The sequence below is a fragment of the Cavia porcellus genome, unplaced genomic scaffold, assembly GCF_034190915.1.
Source record: "Cavia porcellus strain 051 isolate PalLab524CR breed Dunkin Hartley unplaced genomic scaffold, mCavPor4.1 scaffold_23, whole genome shotgun sequence".
In the NCBI taxonomy this organism is placed as follows: domain Eukaryota; kingdom Metazoa; phylum Chordata; class Mammalia; order Rodentia; family Caviidae; genus Cavia; species Cavia porcellus.
Genome location: NW_026947506.1, coordinates 21,412,092 through 21,436,714, shown reverse-complemented (window position 1 = coordinate 21,436,714; position 24,623 = coordinate 21,412,092). Strand labels below are relative to the sequence as shown.

Below are 24,623 nucleotides of genomic sequence, written 5' to 3'. Positions count from 1 at the left end.
GACTTGCCTGATGACAGCACAAAATCTCATGGCTTTCTCAAGGTATGTGACTAGAATTCACTTGGGCAATATCTTAGCATGCCAATCTTTTAAGGAACACCGAGTCTTTATTCTTTAGCATATAGGGTAGCAAATTCAAGCAAAACAAGCATTTCAGGCATCCAATTAGATAGAGACTTGAAGAGAGTTGAGCCAAGGTCTCCATAGCTTCACTAAGGGAAAGGATGGAGCACGATGTAATTAAACTAAATTGTGTTTAAATGCAAAGTGACACATTTTCAACCAGGACTCCAAGGAAACAATGACAGCATCACAATATTACAGTTTACAGTGTGCCTTCTCACCAATTCTATCAGACAGGTAAACAAGACACAGCACTGTCTCTATTTTACAAACAAAGGGCCCATTCCACAGTGACTAGGTGGGCCCCAAGTCACCCTTACAAACAGCAGAAGAACAAATCAAATTATCCTCCTCACTCTGAGAGCAGTGCTCTCTCTATTACTGAGCTGCAGTCATCACCCTTATCTTTGAACAACTGACTGCTTAATCATTTTTCAGTTGACATTTAAGCAAAAGCTCCCAAAATTAGTACAATTTAAGCAATGTTTATTGTTTCCATGATGTTTTCAGCAAACTCTGCTCTTCACGCAATCAATTTCAAGGCTGAACAAAGAAAAAGCAACACTCAAGATTACAAGTAGCACAGTTGATCCAGAAAAGTGGATCAGGACGCGGTCCTTCAATGCCACCAGGTCAGTGCCCACCTGACTGCAGAGAGCAGCTGTTGCTGTCTGGGCTGGAGGTGGCACAGCACCTGCCCCAATAAGAATGAAACAGCAGAACCACGCTCAGTCCCATAGTGCGCCTGCAAAGGTGTCACAATCCGACACTCCGGGGTGCAGACATGGGAAATAAAAACTCACAGAGACAAAAGAAAAAGTGATCTTAAAACTAGAGACGCTGCTGTTCCATTTCACTGACTGGTGAGTGTTATTTAGACAGGACAGAGAATCAATATTTTTCCTCTCTAATCATCATGGCTGTATTTCTTATTATGTTTTTTTTTCTTTCATTATTGGAATCCTGTGCAATCATGTTCTAGCAAAGGCACTCACTCACTAAATGCCCAGGGAAGTCCTCATGTTGGGTGGAGCCCTGTTCTTCCAAAGAAAATCCATACAAGGCTTCCCTTTGGGATGCCCGCTAAATGTTCACCTATGAATCTCCTTGTCTCCACAATCTACTGCGCTGTTTCAATTTTCATTTCAGAATAACCCACACCCATCAGCTCCACACTCAGATTTGTAACAGTGAGTTTGGCTTCCAGGGTGTGACCTCTAACCCGTTCCCACTCACTTCCCCAGTAGACTTCAGTCCCTGTCCTCTTTTCCTGGCCTGTGGGGTTCAGGGGTGTCTCCTGCGTGCAGTGCTCCTGCCGGCATGACCTGGATAACATGGCATCCAATGGGGCTGCTAACACCAGGGAGCTGCATGGGGAAGGGTTAGTCTTCCTAGAAGGAAATGATCCCCCAGTTTGAAAGAAAGAATATCTACTATGATTATGCACAATTTCAGGAAGAATAAATAAGTAAAATTTATTTGGGTGAAAAGTTTGTTGTTTTACATTTCCCTCAATTTTTCTTGGTTTGTGCTTATCTTGGGAAGCTTCTTCCTTTAAGCTAAATCCAGTTCATTGAAACTCTTAAGAGAAAACACAGTGGCCACACATTTAATAATTGCTGTGTCCACCATGCCTCAGTAGTAATCTCCTGAACTTTACAACTAAGGAGGACCAGAGCTTCTGTAGGGCTTGGAGCCCATGAGAAATAGCATATGAAAAACTTTGCATGTATTTAAAGTCTTGAACAATGTGTTTTATCATAGCTGTTAAACTTCTAAGACACTGTTTTTCATGAATGAAATAACAGCTCTTACACCAAACCATGCCCAGGGGCCTGAGAGCACAGGGAGCAGACCCTTCACGCTCTGCAGCGGAGGGACGAGACAGCCCATGGTTCCCAAGCTGAGAGTGTGCCTGGACTCAGCCATTTACCCTCTCTGTCCCCGCCGCTGCACAGGGCACTGAAGCAGGAGGCAGAGGTTGTCACCACCCTCTCTGGTGGGCAGGGAACTGAAGCTTGGAGATGCCAAGGACCCGCCCGAGGTCACAGGGCAGGGGACAGCAGCAGCTCTGCAGACCCAGGGATACAGCCCGAGTTCTGCTGGTGTCAAAACCCCACACTCACAGTAACCACACGTGGAGATCTTTCTAGAGATCATTGAGGCCACGTTGATGAGTGGTCCATTGAAAGGCGCTCACTCTGACAGGGAAACCTTATGCCCAAGAAAATAAGAATGCATGCAGACAAACATTTTTACAGGGATTTTAACCGTAATGCAATTTGAATTGAAAGAAAAGAAGAAGAAGAAGAAGAAGAAGAAGAAGAAGAAGAAGAAGAAGAAGAAGAGGAAGAGGAAGAGGAAGAGGAAGAGGAAGAGGAAGAAGAAGAAGAAGAAGAAGAAGAAGAAGAAGAAGAAGAAAGCAAAACTGCCTACAATAGTTTACATTTAGTAAACTTCAGTATCTTGTACAGTGAAATACTTCACAGCCAGTATGATGATATTTGCGAAATATTTTCTTAAAATATGGAAAAATGTGCTGGAGGGATAGAATGGAAAAAAAAGGATAACAAAAATTCAATGCTGTGTAATCACAGAGAGAAAGCAAAACTAACTGAAAACAGACGCGCTCAAATACGCATGGCTGCCAATTCTGGGGGGCAGAATAGATTTTATTTCCTATTTTCTACAATGAACACCTCTCTTTTCTAAAAAGGCAAATATCATGTTTTGTTTTCAAAACAACAAAACCGAATACATGGAGCATAGTAATATCTGAGTCAGAGTTTGGGAACTAGAGTGGAAAAATAAAGGTAAAGAATGGTGGAAGCCACAAAACCCTCCGCAGATCCGCTATGAGATACTTAAGGAGAAATGGCTTCCATCTGCCCGTCGGGGCCTCCTGAGCACTTTAATCCAGTCATTCGTGTGGTCTTCACACTTCTGCTTTGCTGGTCTCTGCTGCTGGGAACTTGACATCAGGTGGACTGATTACATACTGGGAGAATTATGCACACTTTCACTGCATACAGAGGAATTTATTGAGAGAAACATGGAAGTATTTAAAGTATTTTTCAAATTGTGTGAAGGGGCAAACCTATTGTGACTCAACTCTTCAATTTATCCACAAGTGAGGCGAAATTGAATACGAGGAATGTCTAATTTAGGACACATCAGAGATGGATTTTTATGTATGTATAAGAAATTAATGACTCTTCTTTAAAATGCATGCATGGGCATTGCACATTTATGCTCACGGAACAAGTAGCAGGACTGTAGTGAGTTTAACTGCAGAGCTGAGATTCGTGGCTTTGGTATTTCTGCTTTCATCACATTGTGTGTCACCATTCCTTCCATTGGATGTGGACTTGGTCAGGAAACTCAGCAGCCCATCAGCTTTTCCAGGAAATCTCTACAGGTGAATATTCCCATTTACACTGTGGGTTTCCATTATATAAGAAATAACAGAATAGCAAAGAAAATGGGCTCTGTCATCTCTTTAAAGCACGCTTTGCCCTCTCTGCACCTAATAACAGTATTAGAATGACCTGTGGCTCAGTCCTTCCCTGGAATCCAGTAGACTCCAGCACTGGTGCAGGGAATCTGTCCCCTCCCTCTCACCCACCAAACTGCCATAATTGTTCCCTGCATGGCCCAAGACAGTAAGGAGTAGCAAATATGGCTATTTAAATTAGAATTTCAGCTAATTACAATTGATTAAATTAAAACCAGATCCCATGGCACAAGGGCCATTATGGGAAGGAAGCCAGGAGAAGGAGCACTGAGGACTAATTCCTGGGGCACAGAAGGTGTGCGGAGTGACAGGTCTGCAGAGGAGGAGCTGGGCAGATCTGGGGTGCCCTCACTGGCCTCTCTGCGTGTCTGGAGGACTCTGGATTTCTGCGCCCAGACTGCTGGAGTTCCCTCAGGCTTCCAGGTGCAGTGAAGGAGAGAGGTGGGTTTAAGGCTTCCACATCAGCCTCCCCATTCCCGGCTTCATTTGGAGACCTGCTGAGCTCCCGATAGGTGGGCTGGCCCACACTACCAGCCTAGCCCAGCCTGTTTAGCTGCCGCGCCTGGCCACAGGTCTGCAGAGGAGGAGCTGGGCAGATCTGGGGTGCCCTCACTGGCCTCTCTGCGTGTCTGGAGGACTCTGGATTTCTGCGCCCAGACTGCTGGAGTTCCCTCAGGCTTCCAGGTGCAGTGAAGGAGAGAGGTGGGTTTAAGGCTTCCACATCAGCCTCCCCATTCCCGGCTTCATTTGGAGACCTGCTGAGCTCCCAATAGGTGGGCTGGCCCACACTACCAGCCTAGCCCAGCCTGTTTAGCTGCCGCGCCTGGCCACAGGTCTGCAGAGGAGGAGCTGGGCAGATCTGGGGTGCCCTCACTGGCCTCTCTGCGTGTCTGGAGGACTCTGGATTTCTGCGCCCAGACTGCTGGAGTTCCCTCAGGCTTCCAGGTGCAGTGAAGGCGAGAGGTGGGTTTGAGGCTTCCACATCAGCCTCCCCATTCCAGGCTTCATTTGGAGACCTGCTGAGCTCCCGATAGGTGGGCTGGCCCACACTACCAGCCTAGCCCAGCCTGTTTAGCAGCCGCGCCTGGCCACAGGTCTGCAGAGGAGGAGCTGGGCAGATCTGGGGTGCCCTCACTGGCCTCTCTGCGTGTCTGGAGGACTCTGGATTTCTGCGCCCAGACTGCTGGAGTTCCCTCAGGCTTCCAGGTGCAGTGAAGGAGAGAGGTGGGTTTAAGGCTTCCACATCAGCCTCCCCATTCCAGGCTTCATTTGGAGACCAGCTGAGCTCCCGATAGGTGGGCTGGCCCACACTACCAGCCTAGCCCAGCCTGTTTAGCTGCCGCGCCTGGCCACAGGTCTGCAGAGGAGGAGCTGGGCAGATCTGGGGTGCCCTCACTGGCCTCTCTGCGTGTCTGGAGGACTGTGGATATCTCTGCAACCAGGGAGGGTCCACAGGTTCCTGAAGCACTGCGGCCTGTGGTGAGTACCCTAACCCGGCTGCGATTGAAGAACTGTGGAGCTTCCAAGGGGCAGGTGGGCGCACAGTGTCCCTGAGGCCCAGCTTGTCTGGAACTGCGGAGTTCTGAGCAGGCAGAGGAGGGCCACTGGTTCTGTAGGCCTAATGGCTTGGAGTAGCGCGGCGCCAGAGTCCCAGTAGCTCCAAACATAGAAGGGGATTTTCAACAGATCCTGAGGAAGCTTTCAAGTAACACTTGAAACACAGAAATATAGGAAAATGACAAAACGAAAGACCAAATTACAACCTCAAACCTCCAGCCCATCTCAAGAAACCCTAGGAGCGATGTATATAGAAGAAAATATATCCCATCCACCTCATATATCGGACACAATAGCCACTGAAATTGACAAGCAACTCCAGGAAGCTTTAAAGAAATTCAAACTCGAAATAATCTCCCAGATAAAAGAAGAAATGATAAAAGAAATGAAAGAGATTCTAAATATATCTAAAGAAAACACAGATAAAAAATTGGAGGAACTAAACAAAAAGATAGAATCCCTAGACGAGCAATATAAGAAACAAACAGAATACATAATGCAGATGCACAGAGATATACAGGAAATAAAAAACTCCACTGAAAGTTGTAAAAACCGCCTTAATGAAAGTGAAGATAGAATTTCAGACCTTGAAGACAGGATTGCAGCTAGTGAACAGGAAAGGAAAGATCTTTTGAAAATAACAAGGAACCAGGAAACAACAATTCAACAACTGCAAGACGATGCAAAGAAGAATAACATAAGAATGATAGGGATTAATGAAAGAGAGGGAGACAACATGAAGGATGTCAGGAGGATATTTAGAGAAGTAATAGCTGAAAATTTCCCAAGCATGAGATCAGAAACTGACATCAGGATCAGTGAAGCATATAGAACTCCAAACAGTCATAACCAAAATAAAACTACACCCAGACATATAATAGTCACCATCCCAGAAATCCAACACAAGAATAGATTATTAAAAGCTGTCAGAGAGAAAAGACAAATCACTTATAAAGGAAAACCTATCAGAATCACAGCAGACTTCTCAGCACAAACGATAAAGTCAAGAAGAGCATGGAGTGAAGTATTCCAGATCCTAAAGCAAAATGATTTCCAACCAAGACTGATATATCCTGCAAAACTATCATTCAAAATAGATGGTGCAATACGATACTTCCATGACAAAGAACAGCTGAAGAACTTCATGAACACCAAACCAACCCTGCAAAAAATATTGAAAGACAGTTTAGATACACAAAGGAAAAAACCACTAAGCAAAGCAAATAACTAAACAGAACCGAAAGATAAAGATGCAACAGCAGAGAGATAACATTCCTACAATTAACCAGCATTTAACAGTAATAACCATTAATGTAAATGGTCTCAATGCACCAATCAAAAGAAACAGACTAGCAGAATGGATCAAGAAACAAAATCCAACCATATGCTGTTTACAGGAAACCCATCTAACCCAGAAAGATACTCACAGACTGAAAGTCAAAGGATGGAAAACAATTCTTCATGCAGCAGGAATCCAAAAAAAGGCAGGAGTAGCCATTCTGTTTGCAGACAACGTGAACTTTAAACCAACAATGACCATAAAGGACAAAGAAGGTCACTACATACTCGTAAGGGGAAAACTCCAAGAGGAAGAGATAACTATCTTAAATATATACGCACCAAACTCCAGAGCACCCAGTTATATAAAACAATTATTAACAGAAATGAAAAATCAAATTATCAGTAACACAATTGTAACAGGAGACCTTAATACACCACTGACACCAAGGGACAGATCAACCAGACAGAAAATGGGCAAAGAAATAACAGAACTGAATCACACCTGTGAACAAATGGGTTTGATAGACATATACAGAATGTTCCACCCAACAACATCAGAATACACATTCTTCTCAGCAGTACATGGAACATTTTCTAAAATAGACCATATATTAGCTCACAGAACATATTTAAGCAAATGCAAAAGAGTTGAAATCATCCCTTGCATATTATCGGATCATAGCGCTCTGAAATTAGAAATTAATGACAAAGGATACTGCAAAAATTCCGCAAACACATGGAAACTAAATAACACACTCTTGAGTAATCAGTGGGTCACAGAAGAAATTAAAGAAGAAATTAAACAATACCTAAAAGAAAATGGAAATGCAGATACAACTTACCGGAATCTGTGGGATGCAATGAAAGCCGTTCTGAGAGGAAAATTTATTGCACTGAGTTCCCACATCAGGAAAACAGAACGAATACAAGTAAATAACTTGATGCTACACCTCAAACAGCTAGAAAAAGAAGAGCAAGTCAAGCCCAAAGCCAAAAGAAGAGAGGAAATTATAAGAATCAGAGCAGAAATCAATGCAATAGAGACTAAGAAAACAATCCAAAGAATCAACGAATCAAAGAGTTGGTTCTTTGAAAGAATAAATAAAATCGATAAGCCCCTAGCCAACCTTATTTTAAAAAGGAAAGAAAAAGCTCAAATTCATGCAATAAGAAATGAAAAAGGAGAAATCACTACAGACCCAATAGAAATACAGAGGATCATCAACATCTATTTCGAAAACCTCTACTCTCAAAAGTTTGATAACACAGAAGAAATAGACAGATTCTTAGAAGCATATGAAGTACCAAAGCTAGATCAAGAGGATATAAAACTGTTGAATAACCCAATCTCTGCTAATGAAATTGAGAATGTAATTGGGTCCTTGCCCACCAAGAAGAGCCCAGGCCCAGATGGATTCACTGCAGAATTCTACAAGAAATATAAAGAAGACCTAATGCCGACACTCCTCAAACTATTCAATGAAATTGAAAGGGAAGCAATCCTTCCTAAGTCATTCCTGGAAGCAAATATTACTCTAGTACCAAAACCTGAGAAAGACCCAACTATAAAAGAGAACTATAGACCGATCTCCCTAATGAACACAGATGCAAAAATCCTCAATAAAATATTGGCAAATAGGATCCAGCAAATCATCAAGAAGATTATACACCATGACCAGGTGGGATTCATCCCAGGAATGCAAGGATGGTTCAACATACGCAAATCAATAAATGTAATCCACCATATCAATAAAGCCAAAAATAAGAATCACATGATCATCTCTATAGATGCAGAAAAAGCCTTCGATAAGGTCCAACACTTATTCATGATAAGAACTTTACAGAAAATTGGAATAAATGGTCTTTACCTCAATATAATAAAGGCCATTTATGACAAACCAACAGCCAGCATCATACTAAATGGCCAAAAATTGAAAGCCTTTACTTTAAAATCGGGTACAAGACAAGGATGTCCTTTATCACCACTCCTATTTAATATAGTACTGGAAGTACTAGCCAGAGCAATTAGGCAAGAAAGAGAAATAAAAGGGGTAAAGATAGGAAAAGAAGTTAAATTATCATTGTTTGCAGATGACATGATACTCTACATAGAAGACCCCCTAAACTCCATTGAAATACTCTTAGATACAATAAATAAATTCAGTAATGTGGCTGGATACAAAATCAATACTCAGAAATCAATAGCATTCCTATACACGAACAACAAAATTACAGAGAGGGAAAAAAGAGAAACTGGACTATTCACATTAGCAAGCAAAAAAATGAAATATTTAGGAATTACTCTTACGAAAGAAGTGAAAGACTTATACAGTGAAAATTATAATACACTGAAAAAGGAAATTGAAGATGATCTCAGAAAATGGAAAGACATCCCTTGCTCATGGATAGGAAGAACAAACATTGTGAAAATGGCCATTCTCCCAAAACTGTTATACAGATTCAATGCAATCCCAATAGAAATACCATCAACATACCTTATAGATCTAGAGAAATCACTCCTAAATTTCATCTGGAACCAGAAGAGACCTAGAATCGCAAAGGCAATTCTAAGCAGCAAAGACAAAGCAGGAGGCATCACAATCCCTGACTTGAAGTTATACTACCAAGCAACAGTAGTAAAATCAACATTGTATTGGAATCAAAACAGAGCTGAAGATCAGTGGAATAGATTAGAAGATACAACCACAACTACGAACACACTCAACCACCTTATTTTTGATAAAGGAGCCAAGCAGGTTCACTGGAAGAACGACAGTCTCTTTAATAAATGGTGCTGGAAAAACTGGCTCTCCATTTGCCGAAAACTAAAGCTAGACCCATGTCTATCACCATGTACTAAATTAAAATCTAAATGGGTCAAAGATCTGAATATTAAAACAGAAACACTAAATCTATTGGAAGACAAAATAGGTAGAAACCTTGGAGACATAGGAGTAGGTAAAGAATTCATGAACAGGACTCAAACCGCACGGGAAATACTTCCCAGAATCAATAACTGGGACCACTTCTTATTAAAAAGTTTCTGCATGTCAAAAGAAATCTCCAGCATAGTGAAAAGAAAACCCACAAACTGGGAAAAGATTTTAGTGAACTCTCTCTCAGACAAGGGCCTCTTGTCTAAAACATACAAAGAATTAAAGAAACTCAGACCTCCGAAATTCAAAGATCCAATCCAAAAATGGGCATCTGAGATGAATATGCAATTCTCAGATGAAGAAATGCAAATGGCAAATAAATACATGAAAAAATGCTCATCATCATTGGTCATTAGAGAAATGCAAATTAAAACCACACTGAGATACCATCTCACTCCTGAAAGAATGGCCAGGATCAAGAAAACCGACAACAAATGCTGGAGAGGCTGTGGGGAAAAAGGAACTCTCCTGCACTGCTGGTGGGAGTGTAGACTGGTACAGCCTTTGTGGAGATCTGTCTGGAGATTTCTCAAAAAGTTGGGACTGGAAATCCCATTTATTCCAGCTATTCCACTTCTAGGCATATTCCCAGAAGAACTGAAAGCATCATACCACAGTGATATATGTGCACCTATGTTTATAGCAGCACAATTTGTAATCGCCAGATCTTGGAAACAACCCAAGTGCCCATCAACTGAGGAATGGATAAAAAAGTTGTGGTATTTCTATACAATGGAGTATTATTCAGCTATAAAGAAGGATCACATTGAGATATTTATCAATAAATGGGCACAGCTTGAGACCATACTCATAAGTGAAATAAATCAATCTCGCATGTGTGAATACCGAATAGTTTCCCTAATGTAAGTAATGATTCAAATATATAAAAATATGTGGTAATCATGATTCCCCATTAGGTGGCCTTGAAGCCTTATAAAGTTTTCACTCATTAATTAGAAAGGCTTTATTCTGGGCTTCTTGATATGAAAATATTTGAAGCTAGAGTATATGAAGTTTTACCCAAATATTCCAAGGAAAAAGACACTATGGTAACTACTATTAAGTCAGGTTATAAGGTGGCGAAGTACTAGGTTATTGAAACAGTCATGCTGTGACCTCTATTGTTATATTGTTATGTCCTGTTTTATCTCAATCTCCCCCTAATTGTTTCAAAAAAAAATTATTTAGTCATTTCTTATGTTTGTCTTAATTAAAGAAAAAATTCAAAAAAATTAGGATATATAAATAGTAACTCTTTTCGATTTCCTATTAACTTGTTTTGAAGTCCTGTAGTACTCCCACGATCTTGTTTTGACTGATTAGACTCTGTTCCATTCTATATGATAGTATCAAGTTTGAAGACATAGGCAACTACTTTGAAGACAATAAGATTCACTAAGATACCCATTCTGGTTTGACTATTGTCTTCTTTGGAAGTCCTGTAATGTTTACAATGCCTAAGTTTTATTGGTCTTGTTCTCTACTGTTTTGTCCAACTTTATAATATCTAATAAGATAGACAATTCTTTTTAAGGAAACAAGGGACAACGTTGATAACCATTGTTGATAAACTTGTACTCTGTTCTACTCCATGTGCTACGTCTATCCTTGGTATTGACTGACAGCTTTGTTTTGCCATATTTGACTGTATTCTTCCCCCCCCCAAAGAAAGTAATAAGCACTAAGGAGTAATAAAATCCAAGATGTGTAAATTTTGTTGTAAAAAAGAGAGGGAAAAAAAAAAAAAAAAGAAAAGGAGCTCTAACGGACATAACAGCAAGTGTGTTTGGGGGTGTTAAATAGCTGACTTTATCAATGTTTTTGGAACATTGAACACAGCTGTTTGCAGTTTCCCTGTTTGAATGTCCACCTTGTGTTCTTTGATACTGTGATTTGAGGAACTATTTTCAAGAAAATAGTGTGTAATCTACTAGCAGGTAATTTCTTACTGTTATGGTTTTTTGTTTTGTTTTGTTTTGTAGTTCTGTATTGCGTGTACCCTTACGCCGCTTTGGTTTGTTTTGTGTTTTTCTCTTTTTCCTCTTAAATAAATAAAAAAAAAAAAAAAAAAAAAAAAAAAAAAGAAGGTGTGCGGAGCAGTCAGATGCATCGCTGTCCAGGAGCAGGGCCTTAAGGATCTGTGGAATTTTGCCTGGTTAGAGAACAAGGTCTAAGGTTTCCAAATTCTGAATCTTAGACTTGATAGTCATCAGTTGGACTCCCAGTATCATACCACAGAACAAGGAAAGTTGTTCCGAGTCATACCTATGGCCTGGGGGATGGGGCAAAGTTTCTTGCAAAGAGCTGGGCAGCAAAAAAAATTAAAAAAAAAAAAAAAAAAAAAGGGGCTGGGGATTTAGCTCAGTGGCATAAGTTCCTGCCTTGTAAGCAGGCAGTCATGAGTTCGATCCCTGGTGCCGATAAAAAGGAAAAAGACAAAAAAAAAAAAAAAAAAAAAAAAAAAGAAAAAAAAAGAGCTGGGCAGGCAGGCTGGTGGTGACGTTTCTTCTAGGGATGCAAATCTCCCTCATTTCAACTTTAATGTTAGGCCAGCAACCTGGAGTCTACAGAGTCCCTCAAGGTCCTCTTGCCCATAAAAATGCCCTTTTCTTAAGAGCCCTGCTCAGCCCTGTGCTGTCACTTTTGCCTTTGGTGTCTTTCCTCCTGGTGACAGCCCCTTCCTGCCTTTGCAAGGGTGGGACTCCAGCAACACAATCAACAGGGCAGATCCTTCCAGCCTGTGTAGTAAGGGTTCACAGTGAGCCCTTCAATTACCTGCAGTCTCATGGATGTGGACCCTGCACACTTGCCTGCTCAACCAGGGACGCTCAACCAGTCACGGAGTCAAAAATCTTCCTCCCGGGAAGATGCGCGGTCTTTGCCTAGGTCAGGGCTGCTCCATCAGGGGAAGTGACAGGGCTTTAGCCCAGCTGTCCTCTCCCCAGACAGCTCCTCATTATTCAGTTAGGGCCAGGCTAGGCAGGGCCAGGCTGGTCTCATCGCCAGCCCGCGGAAAGCCTGGTCACCGCCACCCTCTAGTGGCCGAGAGCGACAGCTCCGCGTAACCGGAATTCTCAGCCCAGCGTTTGCTTCTCAATCTGAGGACTCAGCACTCTTGGGAGGCTGAGAATGCAAGAGAACATGAAAACGGCTGCTGGCAGATCCATTCATTACTGCCACACTCGCTGTCAAACAATCGAAGGCCAGCGGGGCTCACCCCTCTGCTCCTAAACCCTGCCCTCCTTTGCCGGGAAGAGCTGGGGTCTCTGCACCCTCTGCTGCCATGCCAGGGCTGGAAAAGCCTGCACTCCTCCATCTTCCTGCAAAATCTCATTTTACCTACGCGCTGAACTGAGCTCCACCTAGCTGTGTTTGTAAATCGAATCTGTATGAGGGTATCAGGGCCCTTTAGAGCAACTCCTACTGAGGCAGGGGAGGGAACCAAACTGGCTCCCTGCTCCACCGCCCAGCGCGGTCAGGACACTTCTGGCCATCAAGAAGCCTGTGAATTGTCCCGCCTTTCATCCCCCTTCAACAGCGGCACCAGTGGGGTGTGCTGGGGTCCAGGCAGCGCGGCCACCACCCACATGGTGTGAAGGTCAGATCCAAGGTCAGGGTGAAAGACTGTGCCGGCTTCTGGGGCCCGGATCTTGTGCTGCTGGTGTGAATCCAGGTTCCCCCACTCTGTCCTCAGAGAACTCAGGGAAACAAGCTCCTGTGTGTAGCACTTTATTATAAGGGTGCTGATGAAGAGCTAGAAGAGGCGCAGAGCCCTGGACTCCTAGCAGGGCCAGCTCCCAGGAAGCTCTGGGCACCCTGGCTCCCTTCAGGACCCACCTATCACAGCACTGGCCATGGGGGCTGCTCCACTTCAGCCCCTGCTCAGAGCTCTTCCTGTTGTAAGGGGTGATTGAGAAATACAGTGAATTTTTAAAAATTGTTTTAATTACAGTAAAAGATAGGGATTTTGAACCCCTCTCAAAATCCCCCCCTTCTCTTCAAACACACTCACCCAGTGGCCTGGGCAGTTCTTTAAAGCAGTTCTGCAAATCTCCTTCCCTTAGTGTCTTTAGGTGCGCTGTTGTGGCTGCCACAGTGCCCTGGATCAAGTCAAAACCTTGACCTTGCCTAGTCATTTTGCCTTTGGGGAAGAGCCCGAAGTTGCACAGTGCCAGGCCCAGTGAATAAGGTGGATGGTGACACGCCATCATGTTTTCACTAGCCTGCTTTCCATTTGAGGGCCCTGGGTAGCAGCATTCACCAAAATTTTGATTCCACCTTGTAAAGACACTCAGGAAAGAGGACCTGCAGAACTGCTTCAGAAAGTGGCAAGAACAATGGGATAGTGTATTCAAAGTGAGGGAGAGGATTTAAGGGGGATTCACGGTAATGAATCTTTTACCATAATAGACGTGTATTTAAGCACACACAGGAGTCTCGGATCATTCCTTGTGTAGCGGACAAGACTGGGCAGGCAACTGGCAAGCCGAGCTCTGGACATCGTGTTTAAGGGGGCGCTGCTCCCGGCTCCTGTAAGAGCAGGGCGGGCAGGGAGAGCAAGGACCTCCCTAAATTTGGCTTAAAGGGTGTCCTGCTGCACTCTGGGCTTTGAGATGGGGATACCGCCCCCTACCAATCTCTAAGACAAGAGAGAAATGAATCCACAGCCAGGAATGGAGACACAGGCCAAGGACTTAGCAAGACAGAGAGGGGGCCACCGTTCCAGCTAAACCCTGGGAGACAGCAGGCAGCAGTGAGAATCTCTCCTCCCCTTCCCTCCTTCCAGGCTGCCCTGTGCTAGCTCATGCCCCATCCCCGGACTCCAGTGGTGGGAGGCATCTGCCTCTGTGTCCACCAGTGCCCATATAGATCAGGGTGGGGCAGGGCGGCCTGAGCGTAGGGGTGGCATTGTAGCAATGAGAAGCCATAAGTGCCACGTGCCTGGGAATTTAGAGACACAGGGTTCAGCAGAGAGGTCACATCCTGCTACACACAGCGCCCCCAGCAGCCTGGCTTCAAAGGGCAGCTCCTTCTGGGGCCTTTTTCCCAGTAGGCAGTGAAGTGCCACCCAGTCTCACAAAGGGCGAAGACACAAATTCTCCTCAGCGCGTAATCAGAGAGCGGCTGCCGGAGGATGTGGTGCGGCAGGAGCTTTCTCAGACCCTGGGCCCTGCATCCAGCATCTCCTGTGCCTTCAGCTCCAAATCCATCAGCCTTCACCTTCCACTGCTGCCTGAGAAAGGGCCTCTCCCAGGACTTAGTCTGCTGGACTGCATAGGAGAGTGACGCACCCCGTCCAAGGAGCAGTGGGCCGCCCTTCTCAAATCATCCTGGTCACTAGACAGTCCCTAGAGCCAAAGTGTAAACGCCACTGCTCCACTGCCACCTGCCAGCTGCCCCCCTCTGCCAGGATGGAGTGCCCGCTCTCCAGAGGCAGCCTCGGAGAATGGGGCCCAGTGTACCCAGAGCACTCACCCAAAGACATCAAGAAAAGTCCTTCCAATCACACTGCGAACAAGAGCAGAGGCAGCACTCAGAGCTGGTCCATGCCAGCTGTGATGATATATGCCTGTCATTGTAGCACCCTGGGAAGATCACAAGTTGAGGATCCTACACAGTGTGTGCTCTCTGTCTACACAATGCAGCTTTTTACAGCACAAGCTGCTTCTTCTGCCTGAAACACCCTTCCGATCCTTCTCCTGGGGGCACCCGCTACCTCTTCAGTACGTGGTTTAGCAGTTTTCTCAGGAATGTCCCTGTGACCCCCTGAAAACTCCCTCTGTCCTGTTCCAGGGCAGAAGGCTTTGCTCACTGATTTTCCAGCCCTGTGCAGTGGCTGGTCTAGAGTAGATATTCGAAGTCTATTTCCTGAATGCACTGATTATGAATGTTCATGTAGTCAAATCCAGGAAAAGCAATGGCTAGGATGATAGCAGATGGCCAGAGAGCGATCACAGAGGAGTGACCTTTCCATGATTTCAGCCACTCCTCACGGAGCAAGGGGCCATCAGGTGGTCAGTGGTGGCCTCTGCAGGGACAGCTTCAGGGGCAAGGGAGGCAAGAAGCACAGGGAAGTGTGCTGAAGAGGGGAAATACGGGAGGCTGGAGTAAAGGCCATTTCTTTGGTAGGACGGCAGTGGACAGCAGAGAATTGGGGAGATAATTGGAAAGGAAGCCGGGTATGTGTGTGTGTGTGTGTGCGTGCGTGGGTGTGTGTATTAGTACCAGGAAAATTCGAACATGTTTTGCACCAGCAGAAGAAAGAAAAAGCCCAAGTTCAATGATGTTGAAGCTAAAGCATGGAGGCACTGGGGTAAAGAAAACAGGAGAAGATGGGATGCAGGGAAAGCCTGGCTCCTGTTCCCCTATACCAGTGATGGCGAACCCTTCAGACATGAGTGCCCAAACCCCAGACCAAAACCCACTTCTTTACTGCGAAGTGCGAACACTGTAATTAAACTGAATATTGAAAAAACAACTCATACATTAACATCTTCTGAGTTAAAAGAAAAACAAAACACTTGTGCCAAAAATTCACCACCACTGACTTACATTGTCTGTGTCAGATTCCTGAAAAAAGAAAACACAAAAAATCCCCGTACTTACAGAAGATAGATGGGAGAGGGAGGGTTACACCTGACAGCCAACTTCAAGGTCAGCAGATGGGTAAGGAAGACCAAGGGACCCGTATAAGTATCTATAAAGAAGAAAGGTGAGAACCCCTCATCTCGACTGGGGACCCAGTGCAAATGAACTGAAAACTGAGGTAATTTAGTGCTAAGAAATGTGGCCTTGGTACTATGGTAACACAGCGATTTTCTAGCCTTAATTTTAGGATATAAAATTACTGATGTACGTTTTCCTGTAGTGCAGAAAACCTAAAATTTAGAAAGCATGTTGTTTTTTTTTGGTGGTGGTGGGGGCTGTGATGCCCTTTATAGATGTTTTCTTCCTGAATCTTTTAATGTTCCTCTCAAAGGCTCTTAAAAGCAAAGATCACGGTAAGCCTTGGTTTAGGTTGGTGAGCCCCACGGTAAGCAGGGTAGCTCCATAAACAGCCACAGAATCATCGATTCACAGTCTCCACGGGCCGCCGGGAACATCTACTGCCTGCAGGATTCCTTTTAGGCCGCCCCACAGATGGCCACACATCTGCATGACGTCTGTGTTTGGAGCGTGGTGGCTTTTTAGGAATCTCATTCCTGTGACAGACAATCACAGTGTCTATTTCTCAGAAAGTCTCCTCATATATTAAATGAAAATGTGTGCAGCAACTTCTGCCCCATTTTCTGAGTCTACCTTCTGTGACATTATGGAATTATCCAATTCTACCTCAGCTTCCATATGACATCCTCTTCGAACATATTACATAAAACAAAAATGTTCCACTTAGAAGTGACACTTGTAGGGGATCCTAACTGAGGATCACTCAGTTATGTCATCTTCTTACATTCTTTGCAGGAGGAGAAGCAGAAAGCAGAAAGGGACAGGAGCAGAGAGGGTGAGTTTCAAGGAAACGTGCTGAGTTCCTGGGGACTCACAGGCACCGGTGTGCTGGCAGATGGCCAGCAGCTGGTTCTTGGGGTTCAGGCGAGGGGCAGGAACTCCTGACTTATGTCTCGTGCCTGCTTCTGTGGTGCAGATGCTCGGCGTGGCTGCTTTTGAGCTGCTGATGTGACATCTCTGACCATGTCAGAGAGCCTGGTACAGCTGGGCTGGCACCCACTGCACTCAGGTGAAAATGTATTACCGTCACTGGGGAGGGGCCAGCGGGTTCAGCTGAAGTCTCTCTCCTAGGACCATTGAGAGGATGTGACTCTGCAAGACCAAGTTAACACCATGGCAGAGGTGGAACTCAGCGTCCCTCTTGAGGGGCTCCTGACCTCAGCCCAGAGCCACACAGGGGGTCTCTCATTCCCTCCCATAAACATTCATACAAAGCCTTCAGAGAGGACTCACAGGAACCAAGGGGTTTATGTGAGTCTATTGTTCAGAATGTCCTCCAGTAACTCCTCTTTTAAGATTCATCACTGTCTGCCTGCTGTGAAGCGGTAACTAAGTGTTCCCCTAAATCCATTTAAAGGATGCTCTCTGTTTCAGCGCAAGCTCTGCAGACACCCTGGGCTGTGCATAGCTTCATAATGCTTCCAATGAGGCTGCTCAGGCACAGCAGCCTGTTAAAACACTTTTATTCAACCACTTCTTATCATACTTAGGGAAACATAAAAACACCCTTCTTCACTCCCCACGTAGCACCCAGACGTTCTGTTATATTTTTGAACATGACAGCATTCCTCTAATCAAAGGTTCTAATCAAACAGATCTCATCACAACTGAAACACCATCTAAACTCTGACTGTGGCCCACAACCCCGCAGGTGCCCCAAGCTGCTCCTGTTGTATGACTTCCTCTCTCCATAGCGCCCTGACCCCGCTGTCTCCAGCCTGGCTGGCCTTCCTGATTCCCTTCAGTGCGCCAAGTTCACTGTGTCCTCTGCTGCAGCAGCCTCCCAGGCTCAGTGCAGCTCTGCTTTAAGCCAGTATCACCCCTCGGATGCCCCTTCCTTGACAGCAGCAACCCCTGTCTCTGCTCCATCACCTCCTTCCAAGTGAGTCAGAAGTTCGTCTATTCAGCTCATTACTGGCTCACTTTTATCACTCCCTGACAAGAATGCGGGCATCGCTGAAGATGCCAATTTGCTGCTGTTCTCCAGCACTCAGCACAACCACAAGCAAACAGCAGGTGCCCAGTAAATGTGTGGGTGGAGAATCTCTCACATCCCTAACTGAATGAGCCCTGCCTGCCCCACCCTGCCCTTCACTCTAGCTACATAAAATCTACCACTGCAATGTCACAAGTGGCACAACAGACGTAATCATTTAAATACTCAGTCTGGGTTCTGCATGGTGACAGAGGCAGGCAGGATGCTTTAAAGACACACAAGTGAGAGGGGAATGTGCAGATTTCTCCCCGCTGTCCTGGGAGCACTGTGCAGTCCTCAGGAAGCCTGCAGTAGCATGAGGAAGATCTAGGCACAAGTTCCCTTCACACACCCCTTCCTCCAGCTCGCATTTATGGAGCACCGGGGACACAGAAGCCTGGTGTTGAACGCTGATGGTATAAAGATGAGAACTCGAAGTGTCCACTTTGAAAGACTTTGGAGAGACTGACATAGAAATAATGCTGTTGCTGTTTGGTCAATGTTATCACAGAGACACAGAAACAACACTGAGAAACAGCAGAGCTGGGGATGACCAACCAAAGTGAGAATGTGGGCGGAATATTAAAGAAATCTTCACTGATGGAGAGACCAGTGATCACCTATGATCATTCCTGCATGAGTTTTTAAGGCAAATAAGGAAAGGAGATTCCTAGGGAGAACAGCATACAAAAAGCCCACAAGCTCTGAAAGGATGCTACCCATTGAGGGGATTATGCATGAATTTATGCAGTAGGAGAGGATACAGAGGTGTGTGGAGGGACCGTGGCCTCAGGGACATGTAACTACAGAAGGCAGGAGATCTATGTACTATTTACAGTAGAAAGGCAAGACTACTATATAAAGTATAATCAAACAGTGTCTTAGAAAAATCACACAGCATAACCAGATCGTGTTTGTTTTAGGGATGCAGGGTTTGATGGGTATCAAGATATATAAAAGGTTTAACTCTTCACATTAACAGCTGAAAGAACTACTGTACATTCATGTTGATAAATGCAGCACTTTACATCATAAATTCCTAAGTGTAAAGGGACAGAAACCAAGACGTCTTCTTCAACACTGTAAAGTCTGTCTTGATTTAAGGGGCCAAAATGATTCTTAATAATGAGACAGAAGAAGCACAGCAGTAACTTCAGAAACAAAGAAGCTTTCCCTCACCACTCCTTAGCCTAAGTATTGATCATTATATCTTCTAAAATTACCCTAGTAAATAAATAATAAGTATAGACTTTGGAAAGCAAAGGGTACAATTTTACTTGCTTACAAATGGTATGCCTGTAATTGAGAAATTTCAATGAGTAAAATCAGTCAAAAAAAGTTTCCCCAAATTCCAGCAGTAACTGTGTAGAAGAATACACTGTTCAAAGACCCAATTCACAATGCTGATGAGTCCATACAACAGGAAATGGATGTCAGTAATGCAGAACCTTCTGGAAACAAAGCATAAACTGTACCCATGTAAACGGAGAAATAGTCTCTGGATTAAGACAGTAGACTTTCTATATTTCAAAAAGCTCTATACTATGTAACTGCTGTAAGAATAATAAATTGAAGTAACTTTAAATATTAAACAGTAACTTTATAAATATTACATCGGCTGCCCAGAGTGGGTTGGGATGAGGAGATGATGCCCACACCTGCCCATCATGGGATATGGGTGAATTTTGGGAGGGGATGGGGAACAGGATGATACTGGTCTATAACCATGGTGTCTGCAGATGCAATCAAGGAAGCAGATTTCAGGTATATGTGAAGTTTATGTCAACAAACTCAGAAATAGAAAGCTAATATGAGAGGGAAAAGTCACACACCCAACAAATATTTACTGAGTTCTTTTTAAGCCCCTGCACTAAATCAGACCCTGGGTACTGTGGATGATTAAATGAGAAGACACATTAATTCATCACTGTCTTAGGGAAGAGGAGAGATTAAAAGATGCAGTTTCAACCCACAAGGAGTGGCTTTAACTACAGAAAAACCAAACAACGCAGATCCTTACTGGAATCAGTAAAAACTGATGAAATGAAAAAAAGTAGGCCAGAGGAGACTCTAAATGTGTTTAAGAACAAAGCAGATTTGCAGGGAAAGGGACAGAGGGCAGACTGGTCTGCAAATTGGGCTCAGAGAGCAAATGCAGTGCAGCCAGAACCCTGATACGGAACAGAGAGCTGCGCAGATGTGAACGAGGTCCAGGCCTCTCCTCCCAATGCTCAGCCTTGATTACACCCTGGAATCACCAGGAGGAAATGCCCGGCCAAGAGCTGTGGACTCTGATTCACTTGGTGTAGGTGTGGCCTGCGCATCAGAAAACCCCAGGTGACTCCCACGCCCGGTGCTGCCTCAAGATTACACCCAGGCACTGGCCACGCAGGCGGGACACTGGGCTCCTGGTCCAGCTGTTTCCTCCAAGGATGCACAACCAGTAAGGTCCCAATCTTAGTTTCTGTGGACTGAACCCTAAGCCAATAACTGTCCACAGGAATCCTTACCCATCATCCATAAACACACTGCTTCTGAACAAATGAACAAAGGTAATGACTTTCAGAAACTTCTACAATCTAAGTAGCTTTCCAGTCTCAAAAGTGCTGAGAGCATATACTAATTAAGAATTTTAAGTTAAGAATTTTCTTCCTCCTTGCTGTGTAAGTAAAATTGTGGGTGCAAACTATAGGCCTGTTCCACCTAAATTTGTTTTACAATAATTTCATTTTGAAAATGCTAGCTTCTATCAAGATCTTGTAATGTTTTTCCTTCTATGTCAGATTCTATTGATATCTGTATGATATTGAAAATGGAACATAAGAACTGATCTGAAGAGTCTCTTTCAACTCTCTGCCAAAGGTTACATTTTCCCACTAACTTCTGCATAAGAATAAAGTGAATGTCGAACTGAACGTGTACTTTCAAACTTTGAATAACAATCATTCCTATATAAACACCATAAACTCATGGGGAGAAAGAACAATTGGTTGTTATAAAAACATCCAGCAAAACAAAAATATTATAATACTGCCTCTCAAAGTCTTTTACTCACGAAGATCAGAGGGAAACCCAGATTCTCCCACAGAGGGAAGGAGTTGCTGTGAATTACTGCGCTATAAGAGACTTCCTGTGAGCCAGGATTTCTCTCCAACAAGAGCGGCCCCCACTTCTCCAAGATCTGTCCATGGCAAGGCCACTCATGGCTCATGGCTCCAGGTCCACCTGACCTCGTGATCCATGTCCCTTGCACTTAGACTGGCAGTTATGGCTTCCCCTGGACTTACCCCAAATCACATTCTGTGTTCTAATATAATCTCAAAGTACCTGAGTGTGAGTATCATATTAGACTCTGTTCCACACCTACAAGAGCAGGACCTCTAGAATCACCTGAGCAGGACCTTGTTCACCTGAGTTCATCTCTTAGGAAACTCTGCAGGGAAATCTGTGGGAAGCAAGGCCAGAGGCAAGAACCAGACAGGTTTCTGCCCCAGCCACTCCCAGAGCACTGGCCATAAAGACTAACAAGCCACAGGGCAAAAGGCCATCCACCTGAGTGCAAAGAGAGAAAAACACAACCGCTATTTCTGTTTTTTGTTATCCTGTTGTAATTTGTTTTTATATTTTATAATGTACATGATATGCTAATACTGAAGTATACAGGCAGAATTACCTGTATGTGTACATATTATATTATACCATAATGAACATGGATAATAGGCATGGGATATGTATTCAAACAACTTTTTCCAAACTTGGAAAAGCTGAGAAGCAAACATTTAAAGAACTTCAGAGACAAGTTTGATCCCAGTGGCTCACACTGAAACACCACAGTGTTGAAATCAGCTTTGGGTGGTGATACATGTAGTACGTTTCTAATAACAGCTAACCAAATCCATCATGTTCCTATTCACAAATTAAAATTACATCTAAGTTGCATCCTAGCATGACCCTTCATCCTGCCATGATCATCTATGGACCACTTCCCTGACCATCCCCTGGCCCCCAACACATGCATGGTATGTGTAAAACAGTGTGTTCCTGGCACAGGGAAGTACAGTGTCCTAAACAGATGTGGCCCTGACAGTGACCTGCCCAAGATGGTCATCATCATGGATGGGATGAAGGTAGTGTCTGGGAGACCTAATGAGGTGGGAACACTGAGCAGGACGACAGGATTTGGGCTGGAAGTTGGAGTAGACTCTGAGAAACTGCTCTGACACCAAAGAATGACCCCATGGAAAAGAAACAGGAGAAGCTGTCACCTTAAAAGAGGAACTAGCACATCCTTGTCACTCATCTGTGCCAACACCAAAGATTATCTCTGCACACCGAGGATGAATATTGGGGCCTCGTGCCTTAGAAATGACAGAATAAAATTGCAAAGGCTGTGGTTTGGAGACTTTCTCCAGAATGCAGAGTATAGCTGATATTTTTAATTTTTAAACATTTTCCCAACATCAAAAGTTGAGATCCTGTCTTAGTTCTTCATCCCTGTCCTCATCAAAAATGTCTCCAGAATCCTGAAAACCAAATCTATCACAATTATAGGAATCTTCTGATGTGTGTTTCTGCGCAATACTCGGACCATCAATGTTGATAATGTTTAATTTTGCATATTTTCACGGTGGTTTCATTGTATGAAAAATAGTTTCACTCCTCAGAGTTGATGCTGTCACTTACTTCCTCCCTCCATTGGGACAGGGGAGAGGGCATGGAGCAGGCAGACCAAGTCCAAGCCATCAAGGAGCTAAGAGTTGGTCCCAGACAGCCCCATGGTCAGGCACACAGCTTGTGAAGGCCACAGTGAAACCTGCAGGGAGTGTGGGGTTGGGCACCTCTAAGTCTCACTCTAAACAAGGCCCTGAACAGGAGGACCAAACATGGGTGGGTCATCCAAGCCAGGCCCTTGGTGGAGAAAAACTGAATGTGGTCATCAGGCTTTGTTATCTGCTTCTGCCTCGGCTGCTACCTTTCTGTGGGAGGCACTGAACCTGTCACCATGCTAGACACCCTGAGAAGAGCAGCTGGTCCCTTAGAAGCAGAACATGTGCTTCTAAGCATCTGTGCTCCACAATGCTTCAGATCTGAGGCAACGCTTTGGGCACACTAGAGGTGCTCAATAAATGCCTATGTTGTCAGATAAAAAGTAAGAGAGAATGAGATTTTTTTTTTTCTCAAGACTCAAGCAATTCCCATGGAACAACCATCAGTCCTAACTGAGAGCGAAGTCCATGATAAGGGCAGGTTTATATCACAGACTTGCACTGAAAGTTTCCCCAGAAAGCTGACTCCAGAATTTTTTCTTGTTTAATATTCACAACTGAAATTCTCTGGAGTCAAGGGGAAAAAAAATAAGAATGCAAACAACGAATAAATTTCAAGAGTGGAGGAGAGAAAACTAAGTCATTTTTTAAGAATAAATAAACCTAGGAAAAATGAATTGAGTTTGAAATGAAAGTATGAAGAACTTTTATATAACAAAAAATAAGAAAACCAAAACATTGAAGCTAAAATACTAACTACTAGCTGGCAAGTAATTCAAACTTTGGATCATAATGAAATATCTCCAACAGAAAAGAACAGAGAGTAACAGAACATGTTCCTAGGTCTCCAGCACACAGGATTAACAAACGTTAACATCTGGCTGGCTATATTTGGTTTAAATTTTTAAAAGAAAATGCAGAAGTATTGTAGAAATCTTTTTGGTCTATTCCATCCATTTTTGTATTCTCCTTTCTTCCTCCACAAAATTAAATGACTATTTTTTTATATAATGAAAAGTTCTATTAAGTAATTGCATAAAATAACTATTTTATACAATTGCATAAAATAAATAAATTAAACATAGATATCACTTAAACAGTATGTTAAAGATTACGTATTATCTACTAATAAGTAATTAAAATATAACATGCTAAGTTACAAAATTTACTGTGTATAATTGTATCCATAGTTATGTATGATATTCTTGTGTGTGTGTGGTATCGGGGAATAGAACCCAGGGCCTTGGCACTCAGCTACATGTGTAGCTCTTTTCTATTTTTTAATTTTGAGATAGGATCTGATTGTGTTGCTAACTTGCCCAGGCTGAGCCCAAATTTGCAGTCCTCCTCCCTCTGCCTTCCAGAGTACTGGAGCCACAGATACGTCACTGCTCAGCTCTGATGCTATTTTATATAAATGATACCTCACTATGTAGATCCTTCTTAAGATTGATTTTTTCATGTAGTATTATGTTTATAATCTATGCATGATAAGAGTACAGCTAATTCATTCACTTAAATGCATTTAAACTTTTAAGTCATATATCTAATTATGAACAATAACACATTTTCAATTCATGGCTACTGTTAAAAATATTCTAAGCGTCCTTTGATTATCTTATTTGGTATCCTTTTGAAAACTGTTGTAATTTAATTGTGTCCCATATTATTATACATTGGGATTTGGAATACATTGGGATTTTTTGGAGCCTCACATGTGGCCAATTTTCACAACATTCCGTATG

General features: G+C 43.6%; 1 protein-coding gene across 6 annotated transcripts in view; it reads right to left on the bottom strand.

The window, feature by feature from the left end:
- Positions 1-24,623, bottom strand: part of LOC100723642 (BMP-binding endothelial regulator protein) — a 217,395-nt gene that overhangs the window by 9,696 nt on the left and 183,076 nt on the right. The window lies entirely within an intron of this gene.